Below are 6360 nucleotides of genomic sequence, written 5' to 3'. Positions count from 1 at the left end.
CGGTCACTGCTCTGTGTGTACAGGACTAATGAGAAGTGTTTGTTTCTGCACAAAAAAATGCTCTTATTTGTATAACATGAAATAATAATGAGTGAAAATTAGTACATAATGATTTGTGATTATTTTATAAATGCAGTGTATTCATTTGTTATTAGTGTGTATTAAAGTGAACATTTTTCCTACAATAATAACTAAACTGGAAATATAGGTTATGAGGTATTTTCTCAGAAAATCTAGATAATAGTTTTGTTAAAATCATGTTACATTTAATATTGTTTTTAACACAAATCATGTTTCTGTATACAGGAAACAACAGAAGATGATCATCAGGTACAGATTCCAACAATTTACTCTCATTAGATGATTTAAACCCTGTGTTTTAAACTCGCTCTGCCTGTACTCTTACCTGTTGAACTATCATAGTTACTGAGAGTAGTTACACATGAAACTAAACCCTTCTCATAACAGATACGGAGACACTGATCCCCCTGAGCAGTCATGCTGAAGTACACACAATGTCCTAATCACACAATAAGATCATCACTCAGGACATTCAGACTGCAGATGAACAACTTTATACCCCACCACTCACTCTAATGAAGACACAAAGAGAACATTTACTCACAGAGCATCACAGAGAGTGGACTGAGCTCCATCCTGTCCCTATAATGACTGACTGACTGACAGAGCAGAGGTGTGTGTTAAAGCCTTACCACTTTACCACTTCCTGTGATCTAGTAGAGACACAGAGAGAGAGAGTGTGCGACCACAATGTCTGACTATGACCCATTATGACCCACTATGACTTCTATGTAGATATGCAGTTCAATATTCAAACATCTGGATAGGAGTTTTGGATGTCTGGGGATGTGTAAGACAGGTGCAGGAATTTGATATCTGAACGTTCAATGAATGTTCAAATTCTCTAATCTTTTTGGACAAATTTGATGCTTTGGCAATTATTTTTGAAACTTTCATAAACTGAACTAAAAATCGCTGTTTCGCTTAAGCAAATGTGCTCATAACTAGGGAAAAAACGTTTTTCTGCAGGTCAACGAGTTTGTCCAAGAGGGGTTGCTGTACCTAGCTGACCAAAAATGCTCGCGCATGCGCAGTTCAGATCAGACAGCCTCCATGCTCGAGTCTCCTGCTTGTAGTCCATGTGATGTTCTGCTCTTGTCAGGACCGTGTTACAGCAAGACAAAAGTCACAACTCATCCAGATAGTTGAAGACACTTAAGGTAAGATCAACTAAGTTCCGATTATAAATGTACTTAGTGTTAGCTTTATATTGTAGACTTCTGGAAGAAAGTATGTCCGGGGGCGGGGCTAGGGGGAAACAGATCCCCAAACAGAGTTGGACACAACACCGGCATTACTTTTGAAAACTGCCACAGCAGAAGAAAATCCTCACAACTGTAACGTTAGCAGAAGAGACTGAACAAGCTTTGTCTAAATAACTAAGCGCTAGGCAACTAACACGTCGAGCTAGCATTAGGGCTAATGTTAGCTAGCTAGAAATGTTGGTGCCAGGTTAGCTAGCTAGCACGTTAGCTAGCTAGCACGTTAGCCGTCCTACATGACGGTCATGTTAAATCAAGCAGAAACGAGCTAACGGCACCGTTACAGTTGGGAATATTTTCTTCTGCTATGGCAGTTTTCTAAAGTAATGCCCGGTTAGCTCCTAACGCTAACTCTGACTGAAACCAGCGTTTAGCTAACGGTAGCTAGTTACCATGATGGGACAAAGCTAGCTGTTGGATAGATGTGCATCTGCTGTCTTTAATATTGTTTATTCAGTTTATGTATTTTGTTTACATTTTTATAAAAATCAATTTTGTAATTGAAGTTAAGTTGTGTTTGTTATTTGTACCTTTATAGATTGTTTTTTTTGTTGTATGTTGCGGGACTTTTATTTTGAAGCCTCGGTTCCCGGTCTCGTGCAGATGCTGATTTAGCGGGAGGGTTTTTAGTGAAGAAAGTTAGCGGTAAGCACGGACATTATGGATGCTCTGATAAAAGTTTATTCTAGTCATAAAAAGAACTTAAATTATCATAAAGAATATTTAAAGACTATTTCCCTTTCTCACAGCATGCAGCCAACGAGGTATTTGTTTATTTGTCTGTATTTTCTGTCTGTAAACTGCCATTGCTTCTGTTCCTCACGCTTTCATTGTGTGTCAAGATAATGTGTTTGTTGTGTTTTGTTGTTACTGTGTTTAGTTTTCACGGCGGATTTGAGGAAAAGTCTTCAAATAAACCAGTAACAGGAGAACCACTTGTTACACAGTTGTGTGTGTGTGTGTGTGTGTTCAGTACAGTTCAGTTGTGGGTGTTGAGGAGTCACAGACAGGTGATGTTGTCTTGTAGTTGGTGATCACCTGTATGTCCTGCCACATGTGCTGGGTATCTCCACTGTCCTTATAGTGGTCATGGATTCTCTGGACATGTGCTCTTTGTCTCTTTTGTGACTCGGGACAGTTTGGCCCTTGCAATTTTTAAGGCCGTCTTGTCCCCTGATCTGAAGGCTGAGCCTGTAGACTTCAGCAGCACCTTTGCGGTCATCCATGGCTTCTGGTTGGAGTGTGTGGTGATGGTCTTGGAGACGGTCATGTCATCAATACACTTGTCGATGTAGCCGGTCACTGATCCCGTGTTCTCCTCCAAGTTGATAGAGTCTCCATTTGTTGCAGCCTCCCTGAACATATTCCAGTCAGTGTACTCAAAACAGTCCTGAAGAGCAGAGGTGTCTCCTGCTGACCAGGTTTTCTACTGTTTCAGAACCGGTTTAGAGCGTCTGACCAGCGGTCTGTATGCTGGAAGTAACATAACAGAGATGTGGTCTGAGTAGCCGAGGTGGGGGCGGGGCTCCACATGGGACGTGCCAGGAATGTTTGTGTAAACAAGATCCAGCGTGTTAAGTCCACATGTCCATAGAATTTAGAGAATACTGATTTGAGACTTGTCCAGCGATAATAAACAGACCGTCGGGGTCAGCATTCTGCAGATCGCTAATAGCCCCATAGAGTTCACAGCAACATGGCAACAAACTTCACCTCACCTTCAGAGACATTTCTGAACACAGAAAATAATTACGTTTGAAATAGGTGAATGTGCCATTATTGTGTTTGTTATTGTTTACATTTATGAAATGGTCTATATATAATTGTTTCTTTTTCCTCTCTTGCAGCTGCAGTAATGAAATGGAGCAAAGACACAGCCGAGGAGACGATCAAACAACATGCTTCAGATCTCCTTAATCATGCAGCAGTGAGAGAGAGAGGGATTGGTGTTTATTTATTAATTGTTATCGACTGTAGTGCGAGTTAATTTTCAGTTTTCACACACACACACACTTGCTGAACTGTACATCATTACACTCCCTCTACAATTTTTGCAAATACAGTATCTCACAAAAGTGACTACACCCCTCACATTTTTGTAAATATTTTATTATATCTTTTCATGTGACAACACTGAAGAAATGACACTCTGCTCCAATGTAAAGTAGTGAGTGTACAGCCTGTATAACAGTGTAAATTTACTGTCCCCTCAATATACACTATATTGCCAAAAGTATTCGCTCACCTGCCTTGACTCGCATATGAACTTAAGTGACATCCCATTCCTAATCCATAGGGTTCAATATGATGTCGGTCCACCCTTTGCAGCTATAACAGCTTCAACTCTTCTGGGAAGGCTGTCCACAAGGTTTAGGAGTGTGTTTATGGGAATTTTTGACCGTTCTTCCAGAAGCGCATTTGTGAGGTCACACACTGATGTTGGACGAGAAGGCCTGCCTCTCAGTCTCTGCTCTAATTCATCCCAAAGGTGTTCTATGGGGTTGAGGTCAGGACTCTGTGCAGGCCAGTCAAGTTCATCCACACCAGACTCTGTCATCCATGTCTTTATGGACCTTGCTTTGGTCACTGGTTCACAGTCTTGTTGGAAGAGGAAGGGGCCAGCTCCAAACTGTTCCCACAAAGTTGGGAGCATGGAATTGTCCAAAATGTCTTGGTATGCTGAAGCATTCAGAGTTCCTTTCACTGGAACTAAGGGGCCAAGCCCAGCTCCTGAAAAACAACCCCACACCATAATCCCCCCTCCACCAAACTTTACACTTGGCACAATGCAGTCAGACAAGTACCGTTCTCCTGGCAACCGCCAAACCCAGACTCGTCCATCAGATTGCCAGATGGAGAAGCGCGATTCGTCACTCCAGAGAACGCGTCTCCACTGCTCTAGAGTCCAGTGGCGGCGTGCTTTACACCACTGCATCCGACGCTTTGCATTGCACTTGGTGATGTATGGCTTGGATGCAGCTGCTCGGCCATGGAAACCCATTCCATGAAGCTCTCTGCGCACTGTTCTTGAGCTAATCTGAAGGCCACATGAAGTTTGGAGGTCTGTAGCAATTGACTCTGCAGAAAGTTGGCGACCTCTTCGCACTATGCGCCTCAGCATCCGCTGACCCCGCTCCGTCAGTTTACGTGGCCTACCACTTCATGGCTGAGTTGCTGTCGTTCCCAAACACTTCCACGTTCTTATAATACAGCTGACAGTTGACTGTGGAATATTTAGGAGCGAGGAAATTTCACGACTGGATTTGTTGCACAGGTGGCATCCTATCACAGTTCCACGCTGGAATTCACTGAGCTCCTGAGAGCGACCCATTCTTTCACAAATGTTTGTAAAAACAGTCTGCATGCCTAGGTGCTTGATTTTATACACCTGTGGCCATGGAAGTGATTGGAACACCTGATTCTGATTATTTGGATGGGTGAGCGAATACTTTTGGCAATATAGTGTAACTCAACACACAGCCATTAATGTCTAAACTGTTGGCAACTAAAGTGACTACACCCCTAAGTGGAAATGTCCAAATTGGGCCCAATTAGCCATTTACCCTCCCCGGTGTCATGTGACTTGTTAGTGTTACAAGGTCTCAGGTGTGAATGGGGAGCAGGTGTGTTAAATTTGGTGTTATCACTCTCACACCCTCTCATACTGGTCACTGGAAGAATTGTTGCTCTACATAAAGATGGCCTAGGCTATAAGAAGATTGCCAAGACCCTGAAACTGAGCTGCAGCATGGTGGGCAAGACCATACAGCGGTTTTACAGGACAGGTTCCACTCAGAACAGGCCTCGCCATGGTCCACCAAAGAAGTTGAGTGCATGTGTTCAGTGTCATATCCAGAGGTTGTCTTTGGGAAATAGACGTATGAGTGCTGCCAGCATTGCTGCGGAGGTTGAAGGGGTGGGGGGTCAGCCTGTCAGTGCTCAGACCATACGCCACACACTGCATCAAATTGGTCTGCATGGCTGTCATCCCAGAAGGAAGCCTCTACTAAAGATGATGCACAAGAAAGCCTACAGTTTGCTGAAGATAAGTAGACTAAGGACATGGATTACTGGAACCATGTCCTGTGGTCCGATGAGACCAAGATAAAAGTATTTTGTTCAGATGGTGTCAAGCGTGTGTGGCAGCAACCAGGTGAGGAGTACAAAGACAAGTGTGTCTGGCCTACAGTCAAGCATGGTGGTGGGAGTGTCATGGTCTGGGCCTGCATGAGTGCTGCCGGCACTGAGGAGCTACAGTTCATTGAGGGAATCATGAATGCCAACATGTACTGTGACATACTGAAGCAGAGCATGATCCCCTCCCTTCAGAGACTGGGCCGCAGGGCAGTAGTCCAACATGATAACGACCCCAAACACACCTCCAAGATGACCACTGCCTTGCTAAAGAAGCTGAGGGTAAAGGTGATGGACTGGCCAAGTATGTCTCCAGACCTAAACCCTATTGAGCATCTGTGGGGCATCCTCAAACGGAAGGTGGGGGAGCACAAGGTCTCTAACATCCACCAGCTCTGTGATGTTATCATGGAGGTGTGGAAGAGGACTCCAGTGGCAACCTGTGAAGCTCTGGTGAACTCCATGCCCAAGAGGGTTAAGGCAGTGCTGGAAAATAATGGTGGCCACACAAAATATTGACACTTTGGGCCCAATTTGGACATTTCCACTTAGGGGTGTAGTCACTTTTGTTGCCAACGGTTTAGACATTAATGGCTGTGTGTTGAGTTATTTTGAGGGGACAGCAAATTTACACTGTTATACAGGCTGTACACTCACTACTTTACATTGTAGCAGAGGGTCATTTCTTCAGTGTTGTCACATGAAAAGATATAATAAAATATTTACAAAAATGTGAGGGGTGTACTCACTTTTGTGAGATACTGTAATTCTATTTGTAGACTGCTGCAACAACAATAAAACACAATGATCTGTTTTTCTGTTAACTGTGTATTGTGTTTACATCCACAGCATTTTACTATTGCACTTTATTCATTACAAAACT

Source organism: Hemibagrus wyckioides, linkage group LG07, assembly GCF_019097595.1.
Source record: "Hemibagrus wyckioides isolate EC202008001 linkage group LG07, SWU_Hwy_1.0, whole genome shotgun sequence".
NCBI classification, from domain to species: domain Eukaryota; kingdom Metazoa; phylum Chordata; class Actinopteri; order Siluriformes; family Bagridae; genus Hemibagrus; species Hemibagrus wyckioides.
This window is presented reverse-complemented; position numbering follows the sequence as displayed.